The following is a 23,791-nucleotide window of genomic DNA, read 5'->3' as shown; positions in this document are numbered from 1 at the left end:
CAGCAGAAAACAAAATAGATCAGTTCCCTGCCCTCATGTAGCCTACATCATACAGGGAAAAATGAAAAAAAAAAAAAAAAAGTAAATGCATACTATGACAGGTTGTGATAAGAGGATATTATGGGAAGGGGGCAAGGGGTGCCCGTTTAGAGAAGGTGGTCAGGGAGAGCCTTTCTAGCAAGATGGTATTTGAGCAGATTCCTGAATGAATGATGGAGGCAGCCTGTGGCCCCCAGGCTGAGGAAATGCCAGTGCGGCCGCCCTGGGGTGGGAGAGTGCTTGGTGGGTTCTAGGAACAGAGAGGAAAGCCGGGGGCAGGGGTGCAGCAAGGGAGAGGAGAGGGGTGAGAGGTCCACAAAGTGGTAGATTTGGGGTTTAACTCTGAAACGGAAAACTCCTGGAATTTTTTTTAATTGATAAGAAAATTTTTTTTACATGTCCACTGTGCCATTATTATACCTAACTAAATTAGCAATGCAAAATCTCTAATATCATTTAATGCCCAATCTGTATTCAAACTTCTTGATTATCTCAAAGGCATCTTTTACATTTGTTATTTAAATCAGGATCCAAGTAATGACACCAATTGTCAAGCCTCTTAGATCTCTTTTATTCTATAACAATTCCACTTACTTCTCCCCGCTTGCTAATCCACTGCTTTACCAGAGAAATCATCTTCTTTGCTAGTTGTTGGCATGTGTGTGTGTGTGTGCACACTGTCATTTAGCATGTTCTTATGTTTCCTGTATTTCCCATAAACTGATCTTTAAATCTAGAGATTTCAGTAGGTCCAGGTTAGGTATTTTAGGCAACATTGCTTCATTTGTAGTGCCATGTACTTCCTATATCATAAGCACATAACATCTTGCTCCGTCATTTTATTCAGGTGTTGTTGGCCTGATCCAAACATTTTTAAAGTTCCCATTGACCTTTCTCCTAATGATTTTAGCATCCATCACTGATCATTAACCATGACCTATTATTCCATCAATGTTTGCAAAATGGTGATATTCTAATTCTGTCATTCCTTATGCATTTATTAGCTAAAACTCTATAAAGAAAATAAATTACCCCAACTATTTGGTTATCTTGAAGCATAGTTCGTACAAAAAAGCAAGATAAATGCTTGATTTTTTCCCTTTACTTATCAATGTGTCCTAAAACCTCATTGGAGAGCTTGGAGCTAAGAAGAGACATAATACGATTTGAGGTCTTGAAAGGATTTGTCTGGGGTCCAGGGCAAGAACAGATCATAGACAGGCCAAGTGAAAGTCAGAGTGGAAATAAAAAGCATTTCCTGGCAAAAGAAGAGGGTGGTATTGATTGGTTAGTAGCAGTGGAGGTGGTGGGAAATGGTTGAATTTGGGATATATTTTAAAAGTAGGCCCAGTAGGGTTTGTTGAAAGATTGGATGTGAGATGAAAAAGACAGAAGTCAAGGATGATTCCAAGAATTTTACCCAAACGACTAGAAAGGTGATTTAGCCTTCAGCTGAGATGGGGAAGACGGCAAGCATGTTTTTGTGGGAAATCAGTTCAGTTTTTAAAATGATCAGGGGAAAGATCAGGCTGGAAATATAAATTTGGGATTCATCAGTGATTAGATGATGAATGACATCAGCTCAGAGTTAGTGTCTGTAGAGAAAAATAGAGAGCAGTACAAGCACTGGGTCCTAATATTTGGTAATATCTCAGTTTCAAATTTTTTTCAATCTAATATTTTAAGGATTTCCCTCTTTTTGTCAACTGTTTATTTTTGTCTTTTGACTAGATTTCTTCTTGTTGGTCTGTGAGATTCACTTGTGTAATCTTATGATTCATTCTTTGTCAATTTTAGATGCCACAGATGTCATTTCCCAATCTCTTAACTTTGTACAAAAATTCTTAATTTTCATCCATCAATATTTCTGTATTAGATTTGTATTCAGGAAGCCCTTCTCCATCTCTGCTAAGACATTTTCCCATATTTTATATAACAGACTTTTTTCTTTTCGTTTCACATTTAGGTCTTTAATCCATTGGGAGTTCACCATTGTGTATGGTACAAGGTATTTTTTCCCCACACATTGCGTCTATTAAACTAAACAGCCGGCTCTTTCCTGATTAGATGTGGTACCACTTCTACCATGTGCTACACACTGTGCATTCCTGAATCTGTGTAGGCATTCGCAATTCTGTTCCATTAGTCCTTGTGTCTATTGCTTTTCCTTACCAAACTGTCCTCTACTATGATTTTTGTGGCATGTATTAATATCTAACATCACTATTCCTTCATACTTCCATTTCTTTTTTAAAACTGACTTAATAGTCCATGGAAATTTATTCGTCTATATAAATTTTTTTGGAGTAATGAAAATGTTCAAAGATTGATTGTGGTGATCAATGCACAACTATATGATGATACTATGAACAACTGATTGTACACTTTGAAGGATTGTATGTTTATGAATATATCTCAATAAAACTGCGTAAAAAAAAAAAAGATTGCCACTCTGCTTGCAATTCTTTGGGTTATATATCTCGAGGAGAAAATGCTGGCTCATATAATTCCGTGTTTAACTTCTTGAGGAAATACCAAACTGCTTTCCCTAGTGGCTCCAACATACATCTCACCTATGATGAACAAGGTTTCTGATTTCTTCACACCCTCACCCACACTTACATTCTCTTCTGTTCTGCTTTTTAATGGTAACCATTCTAGTGGGTGTGAGGTAGTATCTCATTGGGGTGTTGGTTGGCAATTCCCTAATGACTAATGACGTTGAGCATCTTTTCGTGTGTTACTGGCCATTTGCATATCTTCTTGGAGAAATGTCTACTCAAGTCCTTTGCTCATTTTTAATTGGGTTGTCTTTTAGTGTTTTTAGTTTTAGCAGTGTTTTATATATTCTGGATATTAAACCCTTATCAGAAATATGATTTGCAACTTTCTTCTCCCCTTCTGTCAGTTGTCTTTTCACTTTCTTGGTAATGTCCTCAAGCATTTTCTTATGGGAATTATTTGTTCCTGGAAGTTTTGGTGAAACTCACCTGTAATCTAGCTGGGCAGCATGTTTTCTTTCTAAGCATATTTTAAACTGATTCTGTTGTATTATTGTGTAAAGTCTTTAAAGACTATTGAGGTTTTTTGTTTCTTCTTGATTCTATTTCATAAAGTTATATTTTTTCCAGGAAATTGGTCATTTCATGTAATTTTTCAAAATCATTAGCATAAAATTGTTCTTAAATCCTGTATATTAGTTTTCTATTGCTGTTTGACAAATTACCACAAACTTAGTGGCTGAGTTTTGGGTCTGGAAAATTCAGGATAATGTCCCCATTTCATGATCTTTAGCTTAATCACATCTACAAATTCCCCTTTACCATCTAAAGTAAGACAGTCACAGGTTACTGGGACTCAGATGTGGACATTTTGGGGGAATATTATTCTGCCTACCATGTCTTATTACCATTTTTAAAAGTCTTTGAGCATCTGAGGTTATATCTCTTGTTAATCCTAATATTTTTGTGCCTTCTCACTTTTTAATCCCAATGATATTGCCAGAATTTGCCAATGTTAATAGGTTCTTTCAGGTAACTAACTTTTGACTTTGCATATGTTATAATTTTCACTTATTTTTTTTCTTTTATCCTAATCCTTCTCAATTTGCATTTGTTCTTATGTCCTTTTGCTAACTTCATTAAATATATATTAGCTCATTACTTTTAAATCTCTTCTAAAATATAAATTTAAGTCTATAAATTTCTCTTAAACATTTCTTTAACTGAATCTCACATATTTTGATGTGTAGTACTTTATTACCGAATTCTAAGTGTTGCTGAATTTATATCATGACTTCTTTACCCATATGTAATTTTTTATGGTTTTTAAATTTCCAAACTTATGGAGTTATTCTAGTTATCATTTTATCATTGATTTCTAACATATTTGCACTAGAGTTTGAAAATTTGATCTTTGTGATACCAGTCCTTTGAAATTTGTAGAATTTTTTTAATGTCCTTTTACTTTGATAAACAGTACTTGTGTGATTTAAAAGAATCTGGATTCTTCAAATGTTTAGTGCATTGCACTATATGTATCTTGTTAATTAGGGTTTTCAAATCTTTTATCTTTGCTGATTTGTTTGCTTGATTTATCAGTTACTGAGATATGTTAAATCTTCTACTATGATAAAGAAAATTACCCTTTTTTTCAAATTTTAGTTTCTATTCTTGAGACAATGTAAATTAGATCCTTTCAAGTTTAGATTTGTTATACCATCCTTGTTAATTGAAACTTTTATAAAATGGGTTTCATCTCTAGTAATGTTTTCTGACTCAAAGTCATTTGTAGCTACTGTAGTCTTGCTGTTGTCAGTATTTGCTTGTTTTTTTTTTTATTTTTTATCTTCATCTTATTGAGATATATTCACATACCATGCAGTCATACAAAACAAATCATACTTTCGATTGTTTACAGTACCATTACATAGTTGTACATTCATCACCTAAATCAATCCCTGACACCTTCATTAGCACACACACAAAAATAACAAGAATAATAATTAGAGTGAAAAAGAGCAGTTGAAGTAAAAAAGAACACTGGGTACCTTTGTCTGTTGCTTGTTTTTTAATACATCCACTTATTTTCAATCTTTCTGCATCTCATATTTCAGTTCTATATCTTTCAGATAGGTTATAGCTGAATTATATACTTAAGTCCTTCTGACAGTCTTCATCCTTTATGTAATTTAGTTCAGTCCTTCCCAATAGAACTTTCTGTGATGATGGAAGTATTCTATATCTGTGCCATTCAGAAAGCTAGACACACATGGGTATTTTATACTTAAAATGTGATTAGTGCAACTGAGGACTGTTTTTTTTTTTTATTTTATTGTAATGTATTTAAATCTAACCACTTGTGATTAGTGGCTACCATATTGAACAGTATAGATTTAACCCATTTATGTTTATTCCAATTACTAATAGATTTGGTTTAATTTTACTATTTTATTGATCTCTATTTTCCTCATCATTTCTCTGATTCTTTTTACACTTTTTGTGTTTTTATTTGTATTCTTTGATCATTTTTTCTCACTCACTATCTCTCTTCTAATGGCTTCTAACTTATACCTTCTACTTTTGAGATATTTCTGAGATTTTTAAAATGTTTTCTCTAAACTTTTTAAGTCAAATACATAATTTATTGAAAGTCTAAATTTAATTAGTATCTTTCTCCTCCTTCCAAACTATATAGTAACCTAAAAACACTTTAACTCGTATCACCCCATCCTGACTTATATGCCATTATTTTCCAATATTTTAGTTCTGCTTTTTCAATATTAGAAGTTAGAAAATATTATTGTTGTCATATATAGTGAATTATTATTTAGATTTACCAAATATTTGCTCCTTTCTTTACCATTAGATTTCTTTTGTTCTTAAAATGTCTTAATTTCATCCTCATACTTGCATGATTGCTTTGCTGGATTGATAATTTGAGGCTGACTACTCTGGTTGATGAGTGTTTCTTCTCAGGTCCTTGAAGCTAATATTCCAATGCCTTTTGGCTTCACTTCCTTTTTTTGACATTGAGAAGTGAGCTCGCGACTAAATGTCATTGATTTGTATTTATTTTCTCTTATTGGTTTTTTAAGAAAAATCATTCACATATAAAATTCACCATTTTAAACTAGACAGTTTAGTTTTTAGTATAGTCACAAGGTTGTACAACCATCATCATTACTCAATTCCAGAACATTTCAGTCACTCCCAAAAGAAATCTGGCATGCAATCTCCCCTTGCCCTCAGCCTTGGCAAACACTGGCCTGCTTTTTGTCTCAGTGGATTTGCCTATTCTTGACATTTCATGTAAATTGAATCATACAATATGTGGTCCTCTGTGACTAACTTCTTTCCCTTGACATAATGTATTTAAGGTTTTAACATAGTATCAGAACTTCGTTCCTCTTTATTGCCAAATAATATTCCATTGTATGGATATACGAAATTTTGTTAATCCATTCTTCAATTACTGAACATTTGTATTGTTTCCATTTTTTGGATATTATGACTAATGCTTATATGAACATTTGTGTATAAGCTTTTGTGTGAACACCTGCTTTCAGGTCTCTTGGATATGTCCCTAGGAGTAAAATAGAAATGTTTATTCTATGCTTAACTTTTTGATGAACTGCCAAACTGTTTTCCAAAGTAGCTGCACCATTTTACATTTCCACTAGTAATATATTAGGGTTCCATTCTGTCCACATCCTTGCCAACACTTGTTATTTTCCCTTTTCTTGCTCTGACTACTTTTAAACATCTTCTGTTTATATTTAGGGTTTCAAAAAAATTCTGGGCAATGTCACTAGGAAGGAATTTATTTTTATTTATCCTTCATTTGCTTCTTTCACATTCCTGAATCTGAGGATTGGTGGTTTCATTAATTCTGGAAAATTCTTAGCCATTATCTATTTTAATACTGCTTCTCCCTATTTTCTGTTTTCTGAACATCTCCAAATCCACATTGACATGTGGTAGAACTTATAGCTATAGTCTTCCTTGTCTCTCAAATCATCTTTCATATATTATTTCTCTCTCTCTCTCTCTCTCTGTCTGTCTGTCTCCCCCTCCCTCCCTCCCTCCCTGGCTCTCCCTCCCTCCCCTCTTTCTGTACCTCTTGCACTCTGGATAACTTTTTCAGATCTATATTATAACTCACTGATCCTCTCTGCATCTAGATCTAAACTTCAACTTAAAATATCCATTGAGTTTTTAGTTTTAGATATATTTTTCACTTTAAGAAGTCTTATTTTGTTCTTCTTCAACTATTTTCATTCTTCTTTATAGTCACTTAGTTCTTACTCAAATTTGTAAACCCCTCTTTTATTTCTCATAGTTACTTTATAATCCTTACTGATGATTTCAATATCTAAAGTCCTTGTGGGTTTCATTCTTCTGTCTGTTGTTTCTTCTAGCACTCACTCTTGGTGGTTTGTTTTCATGTGTATGTGATTTTTTTTTTAAACTATAAGATAATGTTCTTTAGAATTTTATCTGAAGAAATTTTCTGAGGCTTTGGTTGAAGGTATAATCTTTCAACAATATTAACTTCTCCCAGTGTCTAGGGGAATGATGAAATCTACCCACTGAGAACTTTTTAAAAATAAAATCTCATGTTGAGGTTTTAAAAATTATATATACCAAGATTTGTGAACTTTTCTTTTAAGAAATAAAACACACTTACAATAAAGGGCAGAAAACAAAAATGTATATCTCAATGAATTATCACAAAGCAAACATATAGTAGCAGCCATCCAAGTCAATAAAGAAAACGTTCTCCATATCCATAAGACACCCTCCCCAAAGGTTCCTTTTTCATCACTCCCCTCCTTTTCTCACCAAAGGTCTGATTTTTATAGTATTAATTTGCTTTTAAAAATAGTTTCATCAGGTAAGGATGCCTCCCAAAACATTATTTTAATTGTGCCTGCTTTTTGAAATTTATATGACAGGAGTAGTACATTAAGTATTCTTATAGATATTTGGATTTATTTCACTCTTCATTATTTTGTGAGATTTATCCATGTTGTTGCATGTTGCTGCATAATAATCTGTTGCATGAATATAGCATGATTTATTTATTCACTCTAATTTTGATCGGCATTTTGGATTGTTCCAATTTGAAGTTGTAAGATTGCTGTGGTCATTCTTGTGCCTGTCTTTTGTGGAAATGTGGATACGTTTCATTTCTGCATCTGCTAACTCCAATATCAGGAAGTCCTTTGGGCCTTTTCTGGTATCTATTGTTTCTCATGGCTTTTGTTCATGTTGTTTTGTCTCCTTGTATGCCTGGTCATTTTATTCTATGCCAGATTTTGTTTTTGCATAACTGTAGAGATAATTTAAGGTGTTGGATAATGCTTATATTTCAGCTTCTCCAAAGATGATTTACTTTTGCTTCTGCCAGTCACCATTAATCACAAACTGCAGCCAAAGCAAGGGGTGGCTCTCCAGGACAGCTCTGGACTCAATCTCCCTTCTCCTAGTCCATGAGTCTTTAGAAGTGCTGCTCAACTTTTCAGCCTCTCCTTAAAGTTGACAAATTCGCTGGGAGGGAGTGAGCTCTTCTCCCAGATCTTCTGTCTATCCTCCTTAAATCCTGGCCTAGTAATTCATCATTGTCTTTTTCTTTATTTCCTTTAAACAGATTTTTAAAATACTTTGTCCAGTTTTTTTTTTTTTTTCCTTTTCCTCAGAAAATCTACCATTTCTATAAGCTGAATCTGGCTTGAGGTTTTTCATAATATTCAGGTGTTGTGAATTTGGGTCATTAACCCATGTGAAACTGGACAATGGTCACAAATTCTCAGGAGAGGGCTATTCCCTTATCTAGTGCCCAGGATGAAACTGTTAAGTCTTTTTGCTGTTCTCTTCTACATGATGTGCATTTCTGGTGGATTCTGAGACTGGAAATATAACCATTTTGATTCCAGCTTTTGATAACTGTCTGCTTTTGGATTCTCTACCTTGGGCTTACCCTTGGCTTAGCCTCCTGTCTTCTGAACCCTGTTTGTCCATCAAAGAAGGAAATCCAGAGTCACTGGGCTTCTAAAGATGACTCTGGGACAAAAGCTAGCTTATGTGGTCACCTCCCTCTAGGAATTATTGTTTTCAACTCTCTTCTAAGCCTTTGGTATTTTCATATTTTCTTGCTAGTTAAATAATGGCTTTAAAAAGTCTTTTTTTTTTTAAATGCATTTTTAGTTGTTTTCCATGGCATCTAGTGGGCCACCCTGCAGAAGTAGGAAACAGACATCTCCTTTTCATCTTTCAAAAATTTGTCATATTTCTTGTTGTCTGTTAACTCTTCTCTTGTCCCCTTTGTCTTGCAGTTTAACACTATTTTTTATTCCTTTGCTGTTATTTTAGAAAGTTGTCCAACAGCCACATATATAACATGGAAATTAACACTTTAGCCAACTTACTTTTCAAAAAAAGGTAGAAATTTACTTTCCACAAAATGATGTGTGATTGTCCTCTTCTGAGTGATTGTGAGACTGATGAGCAGACTCAACAACGTTGGCCTGATGTGTCCATTAATTTCAATATTCTCCATCTTTTCACCTGCTGATGTTATCATCCATTGAGGACTAGTGTCTAGATTCATTATTTGACCTAAGGGTTGTAAAATGGTAATTTTAACTTCTACTCTTCATTCTGTGTTTATCAGCCAGAATTTGTCTGTAAAGGACTCCCCCTCATTGATTCTGTGGTTGTTCTCTACTATATTCCACACAGGAAAGGCAGGATAAATGTTTGGTTCTTCCCCTTGATTTATCAACTTTCAGAGCTATGACTTAGTGCCTAAGCAACTTCCAGTGGTGACCAATAAGGATTATTTGGTAACATCATAAACTCATGGATTTTTAATATATTTGTTGTGTTTCAATACTTTACAATATTACTTATTTCAATGCTCAGTTTCTCCAATTTTAAGTCAGGTTTCCTTTCAAGTTCACTCCTGTTTTCTTTTGACATGAACTCATTAATCTTTGATGGCTCCCTTGATTTTTGATAAAGAAAATGTCCAAAATTTCTTGCCTAGTTCTACAAACACTCATTTCTGAAAAATGGCCTGGTTCATTTTAGTGATTTCGAGATGTTTTTTAGACCACAGCCTGGGCCCCTCAGGTGCTCCTTGCTACGACATTACCACTACTTCTGGAAAATTTCAGAGCTGTAAAATACGTATTTTTTAAAAGGAACAAAAGATGTCACAAATTCATACCAATGTTTTTACGTTTTTACTTTTGTCTTTTTCTCTTACACTGAAGTTCCTAACCATAATAATATAATACTTATTTGCTCTAACCTATGCTTTAATGCATTTTAACTTCACTGTTTCATTTCAGCTTTCACGCCCTTAAGGATGAGATGTTCACCAGGCACACGCTGTTCCGCCAGTTTGCAGTGCTCACCGACACGTCCTTCAATTATTCTGTAAGTGCAGGTAGTGCTGAGACGCTTAGTCTCTTTGACTGCTTGTCCATGTCTTTCCAATCTCATTTGACATCAATTGAGCCTCTGTCATAACAGGCTCTGGAGATAGAACACGGCGCTCACTCTGCTAGATGCTGAGGGCATGGGACAGGGTCCTCAAAGCCAGACAGGTCAGTCTGTGGGGAGATAAAGACGTGTGAACAAATAATTACATTGCATTGGGGTGAGCCACAAAAGAGGCAAGTGAGAATTTCGGAGGAGGGGTGACTCCCTTGGGCTGGGGCATATCAGTCAGTCTGCCTTTCTGTGGGTGTGAGTGGAAGGCTGGGAGAGTCAAAGCTCCATGTCCAAGGATCCAGTCACTTCCAGAGGGAAAAGGAGGTAAGAAGATGTGTCCCTAGTCCGGGCCTTCAAAAGCATGAAAACTAGCTGTCACTTGCATACAAAACCCAATTCCATAATAGACTATTGTCCATGGATTAATTGTTTTTTATTCTAGTAACATATATACAACCTAAAATTTCCAAATTTATAATAAGTGCTGTTAATTACAGTCACAATGTTGTGCTACCATCACCACCAGCCATTACTAAAACTTTTCCATCAACCCAAACAGGAATTCTGTGCCAACTGAGCATTAACTGAAGGTTCATCCATGTTGTCACATGTATCAGAGCTTCACTCCTTTTTATGACAGAATAATATTCCATTGTAGGTATATATCACACTTTGTTATCCATTCATCTGCTGACGGACGCTTGGATTGCTTCTATATTTTGCCAATTGTGAATAAGACCGCTCTGAACATAGGTGTGCAAATATCTGTTCAAGGCCCTGCTCTCAATTCTTTGGTTATATGCATAGAAATGGGATTGCTGGGTCATATGGTAATTTTATACTTAGCTTCTTGAGGAACTGACTATTTTTGAACCTGTTTGACTTACTGCTTTCATTGGAAGTTTCTACTTGTAAAGTTAAGTGATGCTTAGCATAGAAATATATGCAGTAAACTTCAATTAATAAGTAAATCTACAAGTGGTGAACTCTGCTGAGCCTCTGTACTATGTTAAGTGCTCTTGGGACAAGTCAGGTTTGAGGGATGGACTATGAAAATACAAACTATGACTTTTGCTTCAAGTTGCTTATGACTTAGAGTCATTTTCTTTCTTTTTTTTAAACTTTTGTCAACATTTTATTTTAAGACAATTTCCTAAAATTGAATGGCTGACTGTAAGACATCAAAGAATTGAAGGACATTGGCAAGATAATGTTAAATTAATTCTATTTTTAACTACATGTATATAGTAATCTAAAGCTTGATGACTTTGAATATTTTAGTACTTGATGCCCCTGAAATGTTCTAAAACTGTTCTACATAGATAAAAATATATATAGTCTGTTTCTTCCAGTCTTGATTTCTCCTCATCTCACAGGAAGGTTACAATTTAAGCTGGAGTAATCCTCATTTTCAGATATTTAGTCAGTTGGACAAATAAAACTTTGGAAGGCATGTGAGAATGTCATGCTACTCAAAATCAGGCTTCTTCTAGGTGATTATTGTCTGGTAGAATTTTCTGGTCCAAATTTGAGTTGCCCAGGCTTTATGGAGCACATTTTTAAATTCCCAAAATAAAGCTGGTCCAAGTCCACTGGTGGCCCATTCTTTTCTTTGAGAAGAAACTTGGCCATGCTCTCAGATGCAGTCTCCCTTCCTGCAGAGACAGGCTGGTCAAGACTTGCCTGGGGTTCAAAACGCAAGATTCCTTCTCTCCTCATCCACACAATACACCAGCAACTGAGACACACATCAGAGTAAAGAGCAAATATTTAAGAAAAATAGGGAGAACCCTCAGGGAGGGAAAGAGAGTGATGAGCCAGTGACCCTTGGGTACATCAACAGTGTCCCTTGCTTCTTCACTCACTATTCATCCACTCCACAAACGTTGGTTGAGTCTGAATATCTACCAAGCACCACACTATGTAATGGGAATAGAACAGAGAACAGGCAACTATGGCCCCTCCCTTTATAGACTGATTCCATCAGGTCAGGGACTGGTCGACTTGTAAGCAGGTTTATTGTCCTATTTTGTTACTTTTGAAGTATATTTTACATACAGTAAAATGCAAAAATCTTTAAGTGTACTGAACGTTTCCATCATCCCTGAAAGTTCTCTCATTTCCCTTTCCAGACAATAGCTTATTCCCCATACCCATACACAACAAACATTGTTTTCAACTGAAGGGTAACACCATCTCATTTAATATTTTAAAGGGCCAGCTACGGGAAGGGGACGAGGCAAAGGGTAGGAAGCTACTGCAGTGATGCAGATGAGAGAAGATGGGGTCTTAGACCAACTTGGGAGGGGAGACAGGCAAATGGGGCAGGTGCTTTCCTGGAGTACTAGGCAGCACTTAACAAGAGTAGATTTTAGGTACACATAGCAAGATGGATGGATCTTAAAAATGTAGTACTTAGTGAAAGAAGTAGGGAGCACACAGGATACATTGTTTCATCTTTGAAACTAAGATGCGCTTACCTGGTTCAAGATTTTATGAGTCCCTAAAAGAGAAAAAGTGCTGCCAATTAAATGGTGACACACCATCTATTGGAAGACACATGCCGATTTCAGGGAAGTTAAAGAAATCAGAAGGTAATGTCTTAGAATCAATGAAATAAGATATTACATTTTACACTTATCATAAATTAAAACGCATGCTCCCAAATACATTTTCGTAGGAACAAATTCAAATACAAACTACATATAAAATATTTAAATCGTTTCTTTTGTGGGGGGAGGAGAAGGGAGTGGACTGTGGGACAGAAAGCGTGCATGCATGTACACATTACTTGCGCACTGAGAGAGAAGCTTTGAAGGGTCATAAATTCACGTAAATTCCCAGAATACATCCATGCATCTCAGACCTCTTTTGGATAAACATGCATAGTCTGTCTTTGGTCCTTTTCCTCTGTACCTTTTTAATGTTGTTTACTTCATAGCACACGGTGTTGGTGACAGTCCGGCCTGTGGGCTGCTGCCTCTGATCTCCCAGAAGAGGTGTTTCAGATGCTGGGTCCACGGCCCCCCACGTCTGTGGCTCCCAACAGCCAGGAGGTGTGGGACAACCCCGTGGTTAGAAGCAGTAATTCTGAAATGTGGGAGGAGTGATCAGAAGGAAGTAGGCTTAGGGAAACTGAGGAAAACATGTTTCTAGAAGGTTCTTTCAAAGCAGTCTGAATAAGGGAATCTGTTCCATTGGTTTGGAGGAAAGGATGATCCCAGCTGTATTTGAGCAGACACATTAGAAGCGTAATTTTATATCTCAGTTAAGTGAGGGTGGAAAAACATTTTACATCAATATGATTTTACAGTTCTCTCCCCTTGATAACACACTACATTCTTTTTGTGTGTTCCAGAAAGTAAAACCCTTATTTGTGCAGTCTAAAGTTAACCTGTTAAATGCCTCATCTTCTGGAAACGACAGGCATTCACTATCTCTGGTAGGTAGCGTTTTGTTTTCTATTAAACGTTTACTCAGTTGGCATTATTGAACCTTAGTAATGAAACCTTCTGTTTTACCTACAGACGGAGAAGTACATAGACAGTGTCCAGCTATCCTTCGAACCTTCGTCAAAAGGTGAGAATCTATTGTTGGAAAAGAGGCTCACACACAGAGTAGGTAGTTAATCTGGACCAACTTTGCTTTTCTTTGTTACCTCGATGTATATGGTGTTCTGGGTGAACACGTGACTTTTTCAGCCAATTTATAAAACTAATACAAAGATAGACTGAGTAAAAGAATGCTAATATGTATCTCTGACTGTCAATCTCTGCTAAATGAAAACAGATTGTCATTCTACAAAACTAGAAACTGTTCCAGCTGAAATCCGCTTTCTTTTTTGTTAAACTGCCAAAAACCTGGAGCTTCTGTTAAATGCATATTTTTCCAATTTAGTAATTAGATGAAAACTATGACTAATTCCAGCCTACTTTATCTCCCATCAGTCCTTTCAGGGCTTCAGATTGGACTCTTTTCTAACTGGAAGTAACTTTTGTCCATATGGAACAACCATAATTCCTTTTCTCTAAACTTGGAAACCAAAATAAGGAGCCAACTTTTCTCCTCTTTCCTTAAGTGTCTATATTTAAGTATCTGGCTGAGAGTGTTGAGGGGCAGTGTGATTAGGTGAAATTAAAACCATCCATTATTTATATCTTATAAGCAGATTGGGTTAACAAAATACATTACTATTCATTTGAATTATTTTTATTGATGACGCCAAAAGGTTTCAATACACTGTTGTTTTATGTCTGGCAGTGTTAACTAATAAGCATGTTTTATAATAAATCTTCATGTAAGGAAGAGATGTATGGTATGAGTTTAACTCCTGAGCTCCTCATTTTTAAATCCTCTGCTCTTTGAAGGCTAGACTGAGTTTCAGCAGAGAGGAACCTCTCTCTTCTTGGACCTCCATGCAATGGACAAGCCTGTCCTGTGGTGCTGAGATCTAAAGTAGAATCTGTTCAAGGGCACCTGCTCTGCTCCAAAGGAGGCTTTCAGCCACCATGGAGCCACCCCTCAGACTGGCTTTTAGGTGACATTAGTGCCAAGACTGGACTCTCACATGCATTTAGTAGTCTAGAAAGAAGAAAACTTCAACAGGTACTGGTAGCAAAATAACTAATTAAATTTGTTGAGTGGTTGGAAATTCAACCCATGTAGGAATGTTATTTCTAAAACATCTTAATGTACTTGGAAAAGAGAGACCCTCATGATTTATCATAAAAAATGTGGATTGATGAATTTGGAGTCTGTGCTTGTCCTGAAATTTTAATTAGGAAACTCAATTAACCGTTGCATTCCACTACCACCCCAAATTCAGTTGAGACTTTGCAACTACACAGCTGGCTTTCCCCATCCGAGGAGACCACTCCCAGGGGCCCACTTGAAGTAGGACAAATGAATCTTGGTGGCCCCTCGGCAGATGAGGCTGCCCCAGCCGGCAGAAAGCACTGCCACTCCCTCCCTCAGCCCTGAAAACTGCAAAATGTACAGTTATCTCCATCGCTTCTGCTGGAATCCTCCTAGACTTCATTTCTACACTTTCTTGCCTTACTGATATAATTGAGCATAAATGCTTTTCAATGCTCCATCACTTTGCAGTGTGTGGCAGGACATTATTCTGAACATGAATCTGCTTTGTGGGGCAGTGTAGGTGGCAAGTCCACTCCGAGACACAGGGCCCTTTCCGCTCAGCCTCTGACACCAGCTCTGACAGGTCATGTTCTCACCTCTAGGACACTGTGGGGAAATAACCCAATTAACAAAAGTTTCTAGTTGATTAGGTTCCAGTTAATCCAAGCTTCCTATTTTTAATGCATAAAATCAAATAAGTAATTGCCAGAAAGAAAGCCAAATTACTAATTCACTAATCTGGGGAGTAAATTAATGCTCTCATTGAAAAGCCTGGTTTTAACATAAAGGCCAGTGGATTGTATTCACACTAGATGTTCAAAGAGCCAAACCATCTTTTTACTGAACAAGCCGGTACTACAGAAGGAGATTATTTAACATATTATTAGTGTTTTAAAGCACTAACATACCTGATTTGTAGGCAAATATTTATTACTTTCTCTAGCAGACCCAAATTGAACTCTTTAAAGTCATTATTATAATGAGTTTCAGTTTTACAAACATTTACATAGAATATTAATGTTTAAAATACTCTGTTGAATATTTATCTCCCTGTTAGAGCATCCTCAATGTTGCAAAATAGATTGAGCTTCTTAGGTTATACTTTCACATCACAAAATATTTTCCAAAATCATTAATACATAGCAGTTAGTGGGTGCTCATGAGGTGCAGGTTCTATTGTAAAGGCTTTTCTAGTTTTAACTCCAATCTTCACAAAAACCCTCTGCAGTAGGTGCCCTTGCTTTCCCTATAGTACAGATGAGGTTTAGTGAGCTGCAAAGCCGAGGAGCTGCCGCATTGAAACCCCGGTGTCCTTCTGCAGCTTGCTTCATGGCTCTGCAAGGCAAGGTGCTGCCCCGTCTTCACCTGCAGGCAACAGCAAACACCCAGGTTCTAGAGAGTGACTTTGAAGGCGGATGGGTTTTGGTTGAAACCTCCAAACACTCCCTGCGTCCCCTCTGCTGCCGACTGCTATGGAGATAAAATGTGCTGCCCCAATGCCTACCCCATAGCCTATGTAACCCTCCCCTTACCCTCTCCCTGGCTCCGACCACAGAATAAGCCCGTGCGGTCCCTAAACGAAAGTCCAGTGAACCCATGTCATAACCTGCCATGCTAGAACACTGTCCTAGGCAATTTGTTAGTGATTTGAAAGAACTAGTCTCTCCTTTATTTTTTCAATAACTGATTTCTACCAGACATAAGTAAGAATAAAATCCAGCATTAGAATCAAAATATACATCAGATATTTTGAAAATAGCAAAATTAAATATAAAATAAAATTTAAAGTGATGCTGCCTCTGGTGATATTTTTCTTAAGCAGGTTGAAGATCATTTTCTGTTATGTCACAAGTTTTAAACAAAAAAATTCTAAAGAAAGCAACAGAGTCATTCATGTAACATAGGAAGTTTAAGTGATGACTAAATCCTTGTTACTATAATGGAATAAAAACTGGGGTGCAATGCTATCTGCAAAATTTCAAAGCCGTTTTTCACATGGTAGTAATTATCCCAAGAGATCCCAGGTAACATTATTAATTTGTTTGCTGCTTCCCAGTGATAAAATTTGGGATCTGAGCTGTCCATTGTGTACTGTGTACTGCCACGGATTTTATGTACTCAAGAAGACCTTTCTCACAGTCCAGTAATTAGCTGCTGCTGACATTGTAACCTTTGGAAAGGTTCTTAATGAGCCCCAAAGACACGAATCTCACAGATAAATCCTCCAAGTAACAGTGACTCTTTAAGTGACTTGTCGGTAAGAGAAAGCTCAAACACAAATATCTGCAACATGGGAGAAACCCAAATTTGAACGTTGATTACATTGTTTTGATAATGCTCTGAAACTCTGAGACACAGGAAATGTGGAAAAGGTAATTTTAAAGGCTTTTAAAGAATAGTAGAATATTAATGTTTAAAATACTCTGTTGGATATTTATCGCCCTGTTAGAGCACGTTTAAAACATTTCTTTTCACCCATTTAAACTTTGAACCTGAAAAGTATTTTTTTGCTAAGTGTATTCTCGAATTTATAAAATAAATATCAGTTGAAGGTGGAGTTCGGATGCCCCTGATTTAAAAAAAAAACACACAAAAATTATTTTTAAAATTATATGTTAAACCGAGACTTGGAAGAGAAAAAGAATTAAAAAGAAATTTTAGCCATAAGTGTTAACTTTGTTGTTATATATTGTTTCTAGACTGTCAGCTATAATTAATAAAATTTGGTAAGGTTTTCAAATTCATAAGTTATATAATAGTAGCCATGAAAAATGTTTGAAGAAGGAATTACTCTCTAAATTATTGAGTTAAGGACAAAGCTAATCTGATTTACTAAATATAATGTTAATGAAGTCACTGCCACCAACTGTTCTACTACTTCCCTAATTTTCACCAATTGCTTATTATTCAAATGTTATATTTCTAGTTTGTGTGTGCCATCCTTGTTTTTGAGCTGATTCTCAGCTACCTTTTCTTAAGAATTTTCTTTGCTCTTTATGTGTATATTCAAAATATAGTTTCTTTTGGAGGCCTAGGGTTTAGGAAATTAGAAGTTAAAATAAAGCCTGTTAAGATCAGCAGGCTGCCTTTTAGCTTATCCTTCCAAATAAGGTCAATTCTCAACGGCATAGAAAAGAATCAGGGTCACCAGTTGGAGTTGAGGATTAATCATGAAAATAAGAGTTTGTCTAAGTGAAGCTCTGCTCACAGGTCAGATAGGGATTGAAGAATATGAAAAGTGAAAATGAAAAGAAACCTATGCCTTGAAAATACAGTGGTAATCTTTGAAATACATCACTGCTTTGAATTTGCAAGATTATTAAAATTTAGTAGGAAAATAAGCTTCTGTTGTCTTTTGCTGACTCTGTCTAGAGATGCTTTTAAGTATATTTAGACAATGTTTCTTTTAACAAATGTCTCAAGGTGCATTCCTTATTATGCCCAACCTTAGTGCGTGGAGCTCTCCGCAGCAGGAGACAAGGATGCTTTCTAGTATGTTCTGTTAGTTCAGTTGCTTGGCAGCGGGGCTAAGGGGAAGACCACAGGTTCAAGTCCAGCAAACTCCCTGGATCCTGTACTCACTGATGTCATTCCAAACTGCCTGGTTGCAAAGTGATACTGTTGGTTACTTAAGAGGCATCATAAACAGCTTTCAAAGGTTTCCCTTTATGGTAGTAACAAAATACCGAGAAAGGGTTTGATTAGCACACAGATGTGCAGGAATTAATTTTTTTAATTTCAGGAGTGGCTCTGTTGTAGAAATGTGAAATGTTACAAGATATTGTGCATGGGTTCATGCAAATCCATGGATACTTCAACTGCACCCTTAGCTGCATTAGAAATTACATCTCCATATATGAAAGGCACCATATTGATAATATTCCTTTGAACTGGGGCAACACCTAGTTTGGAAATTGAGGGGGGAAATTTTGAGGTCAGAAAAGTGGGAATTAGTAAGTTTCAGTGAATAGAAATGTCACTGGAGCACAGCCCTGCCTCCATCCATCATACTCCTGGCTGGTTCACTGACCCTGAGAAAATTCTTTAATCTAGTTTCCTCATCTTAAAAGAAGCAGTCACAGAGATAAAAGTTAGTCATAGAAAGAAGGTTCTTGTCTATTATTAAGTTCTACCTGAATGCAAGCTAAAGAGAACAAAAACATTATGAAATAACTTCATGAATTTTATTTTCAGTTTGGCAAGAATGCATTTGAGGAGAGGCTTAATTTCTTCAGATAAATTTAATGTAGAAATTGTTTTATTTTTAGTATAGAATATTCCAAATACTCAGAAAATGCAGAGAATTACACGTCAAACACCACCTGGCTCTATTAGATTTTGCTATACTTGATTCATAAAAGAAGTAAAACAATGAAGACAGAGTTGAAGCCTCCAAAACACCATTTTCTTTCCTCCCTCCCTGCTCAGAAGTGATCACTGCCCTAATTTCAGTTTTTGTCAGTGTTGCATATTTTGTATTATTAAAACATATAAGCATACGTACACAAACTATATAACATCATTTAGCATGTTTCAGGTGTTATTTATATGATAGCAGAATGCATGTATCTTCAATTCTTTCCTGTAAACATTATGTTTTTGAAATTTATGTAGCTTGAGTTCATTTATTTTACCTGCCGAATAGTATATTCCATTGTATGAATGTACTAGAATATGTAGATATTCTCCTGTTGATGGGAATTTAGGAGATTTTCAATTTGTTGGGCTCACAAACCCCGCTGCTATAAACATCCTGTAAATGTTTCACAGCAACAGGTGGAAAAGAGTGCCACTCGAATAAATACCTAGAAATGGAATTGCTGAATCAAAGTGCATATACATCTTTAATTTAATTAGATACTGTCAGCTTGTGTTACTAAATGGTTACCAATTTACACTCATGCCAGTAGCTTATGAGTCTGTGTTGTTCGATACTTCAGTAACATTTGGGCTTGCTCTGCCTGTTAACTTTTGTTGACCTGATGGGTATGAAATTGTATCTCAATTTTTTATTTGAAATTCCCTGATAACTAGTGAGGAGAATAATTTTTCATACATTTATTAACCATTTTGATCTCCTCTTCTGTGAATTACTTGTTTCTATCAGTTGACCACTTCTCTATTGATGTGTTCAATCATTATTTTCTTGGTTGGTAGGAGTCTTTATAAATTCTGTCAGTTATATGTTTTGCAAATATCTTCTACCTGTCTGGAGTACATCTTTTAACTTTCTTTTTGGTGTCTCCTTTTGAAACAAAGTTTATTTTTATGTAGTTAAATTTTTCAATCTTGTCATTTATGAATTCTTCTTTTATTAACTTGTTTAAAAATTTGTTTCCTACTCTGACTTTATAAGATAACCTTCACATTGCTTCTGACAATATTACTGATCTGATTTTCACACTTAGGTCTTTAAAGCACCAGAATTTATTTTTATGTATGGTGTGAATCTGGAGTATAACTTTTTTGTTCCAATAGGATAGGTGATTATCGGTTCTCCATTCTGCTCAATTTATCTGTTTGTCTCTTCTTCCCTAATATGAAAGAGTTTTAATGACTTTGATTTTTAAGTAAAACTTAATATCTAATAGAACAAATCCCTCTATCTCATTCCTCAAAATTGTCTTAGCCCTTCTTGGACTTTTACTTTTTCATGTGAATTTTAGATTTACCATTTCAAGTTCTATGAAAAACTGGTTGGGATTTTTTTTTTAAATTAAATTCTGTTTTATTGAGATATATTCACATACCGTACAATCATCCCTGGTGTACAATCAACTGTTCACAGTACCATCTTATAGTTGTGCATTCATCACCCCAATCTATTTTTGAACATTTTCCTTACACTGGAAGGAATCAGAATAAGAATAAAAAATAGAAGTAAAAAAGAACACCCAAATCATCCCCCCCATCCCACCCTAGTTTTCATTTAGTTTTGTCCCCATTTTTTACTCATCCATCTGTGCACTGGATAAAGGGAGTGCGATCCACAGGGTTTTCACAATCACACTGTCTCCCCTTGTAAGCTACATTATCATACAAACATCTTCAGGAGTCAAGGCTACTGGGTTGGAGTTTGATAGTTTCAGGTATTTACTTCTAGCTATTCCAATACATTAAACCTAGGAAGTGTTATCTATATAGTGCATAAGATTCACACCAGAGTGACCTCTCGACTCCATTTGAAATCTCTCAGCCACTGAAGCTTTATTTTGTTTCATTTCACATCCCCCTTTTGGTCAAGAAGATGTTCTCAATCCCACGATGCTGAGTCCAGATTCATCCCTGGGAGTCATATCCTGTGTTGCCAGGGAGATTTACACCCCTGGGAGTCAGGTCCCAGGTAGGGGGGAGGGCAGTGAGTTCACCTGCCAAGTTGACTTAGCTAGAGAAAGAGGGCCACATCTGAGCAACAAAGAGGCACTCGGGGAGATTCTTAGGCACAATCATAAGCAGGGTTACCCTCTCCTTTGCAGTAGCGAACTTCATAAGGGCAAGCACCAACATAAAGGGCTCAGCATACCAAGCGGTCAATCCTCAATGTTTGTGAGAACATCAGCAACAATCCAGGTGAGGAAGTCTAACACCTCGGCACCCTCCCCCAGCTCCTCGGGGCGGGGGCCTGCGTATATATTTTTATCCTCTGCCAAAATTACTTTGAGATGTGTTGCTATTTCACTCTAAGCTATACAAACCTACCAGATCTCACATCCTATTCAAAGTTTCATGAATTGTGGTGTTTGAACAAACTGACTGGAGAAGTTAAATTGTTTAGACAATATAGATCCTGCACCAAATAAACATCTCTTCCCTTGGTCTCACATGGAAGTTGAAGTTTTAAAACACAGTCAGTTTCAACCTTTACCATTTGGCCTGATTTGCCCTAGTCTTAACCAGATCGGCTTCATTCGTATTTCTAATTGAAGTCTGGAATCTTTTTCAGCATTTTTTTTTTTTAACAGTTGCTATATGCACTAATACTGACATTCTTATCTGCCGAGCTCTAGCTCTGAGTTTCAGGTGTCACGGAGATACCCAATGTTCCAGAGAACAATCAGGTTATACACCAAGGGATCAACATCTCAGAGTTTGGAGATAGCCATTACAATTCAGGAATAGATTTGACTGCTGTAAGAGCTTACAATCTAGGGAACCATTACAATAATCGTTCTCCTGTTAGGCTGTGCCCTAAGGTTCAATTCTGAGTTTAGACATTGTAGTTAGTCCATGTTGGTGAGGCGTTATAGTGTTTGCCTTGGTTTCTGGTGTACGTCACTCAAAATGCTGTCTACACAATCCATTCACCTCATGGCATGTCTCACAGCTTCACTCCTTCTCGTAGTTGCTCAATATTCTGTTGCATGCATACACCACATTTCACCATTCTGTTCCTAAGTCTACGTACCCTTAGGCCACCTCCACCCATTGCAAATCATGAGTACTGCCTCCATAAACACCAGTGTGCAAATGTCCATTCATGTCTCTGCTCTCAGATCTTCCAAGTACATACCCCATAATGAGGTTGCAGGACCTTATGGCCCCACATACTTAGCTTCTTGTGGAGCCACCACAGTGACCTTCAGAAAGGCTACACCATTCTGCTTCCTCATCAACAGTAAATAGGTACATCCCTCTCTCTATGTTTTCTCCAGCACTTTTACCCCTATTTATATTTTTTTCCTACAATTTTGTAGAGATATATTCACATACCATACAATTATCCACAGTGTACAGTCAGTTGTTCACGGTATCATCATATAGTTGTACATTTATCACCACAGTCAGCACTTGAACATGTTGATTACTACGAAACAAAAGTTTTGTTTTTTTTAGCAAATAATAAAAAAGATAATAAAAAGAGAAATAAAATTCATACAATACAATATAATAGTAAGGACAGAAAACAACACCACTACCAAGAATCCATATCCTTCCCTTATATCTCCCTCTCATATGCATTTAGCTTTGGTATATTGCCTTTGTTACATTTAATGGAAGCATATTACAGTGTTACTGTTGACCATAGACTCCAGTTTACTTTGATTATGTTTTTTCCCAAATACCATCCCTTTTTCAACACTCTGCATGGTTGACATTCATTTGTTCTCTCACATGTAAAAACATTTTTATATTTGTACATTTAGTAACAGTCACTGGCCACTCCAGTTTTTGCCAACTTATACAGTCCCAGTCTTTATCATCTATCTTTACCTCTGATGTCATACATTCCCCTATCCCACCTCTTTCAGCTTACTCACAGATATCTTTGTTCAGTGTGCTTACAGTATTGTGCTACCATCACAGAGTATTATGCCATCTATTTCTGGATCTATACAGTCAGTCCTGCTGAACATTCTGTAGTCCTTCAGCATCAAATGCCCAATCTCTACCCTCTTTCTATCTCCTGATAGTCTGTGTTATCAGCTTTTGACTCTCAAAATTTGCTCATTAATGTTATTTCATATTATTGAGACCATATAGTATTTGTCTTTTTGTTTCTGGCTAACTTCACTCAACATAATGTCCTCAAGGTTCATCCACGTTATTATATGTTCCATGTCTTTGTTCTGTCTTACTGCTGCATAATATTCATCATGTGTATATACCACAGTTTGTTTATCCACTTGTCCATTGATGGATATTTGGGCTGTTTCCATCTCTTGGCAATCATGAATAATGCTGCAGTAAACATTGGTTTACAAATGTCCACTCATGTCTTAACTTTCAGTTCTTCTGAGTATATACCTAGCAATGGAATAGCTGGGTCATATGGCAAATCTATATTTAGCTTCCTGAGGAACCTCCACACTGTCTTCCAAAGTGGTTGCACCATTCTACATTCCCACCAGCAATGAATAAGTGTGCCTCTTTCTCCACATCCTCTGCAGCACTTGTAATTTTCTGTTTTTTGGATAATGGCCATTCTGGCAGGTGTGAGACGATATCTCATTATGGTTTTGATTTGTATTTCCCTAATAGCCAGTGAAGTTCAGCATTTTTTATATGTTTTTGAGCCATTTGTATTTCCCCTTCAGAAAAGTGTCTGTCCATGTCTTTTGCCCATTTTTTAATTGAATTGTTTGTCTTACTGTTGTTGAGTTGTAGGATCTCTT

The 23,791-nt window shown here is 36.3% G+C and overlaps 1 long non-coding RNA gene across 1 annotated transcript in view; it reads left to right on the top strand.

The window, feature by feature from the left end:
• Positions 1-13,422: 13,422 nt before the first annotated feature.
• Positions 13,423-23,791, top strand: part of LOC119534744 — a 28,292-nt gene continuing 17,923 nt past the window's right edge. Inside the window, exons 1-2 of the long non-coding RNA XR_005217115.1 lie at positions 13,423-13,482; positions 13,568-13,619. This is a non-coding gene — a long non-coding RNA (uncharacterized LOC119534744). The remainder of the gene's footprint in view (positions 13,483-13,567; positions 13,620-23,791) is intronic.

Source organism: Choloepus didactylus, chromosome 5, assembly GCF_015220235.1.
Source record: "Choloepus didactylus isolate mChoDid1 chromosome 5, mChoDid1.pri, whole genome shotgun sequence".
In the NCBI taxonomy this organism is placed as follows: Eukaryota; Metazoa; Chordata; class Mammalia; order Pilosa; family Megalonychidae; genus Choloepus; species Choloepus didactylus.
The sequence above is the reverse complement of the archived record's forward strand: the minus strand, read 5'-3'. Positions and strand labels throughout refer to the sequence as shown.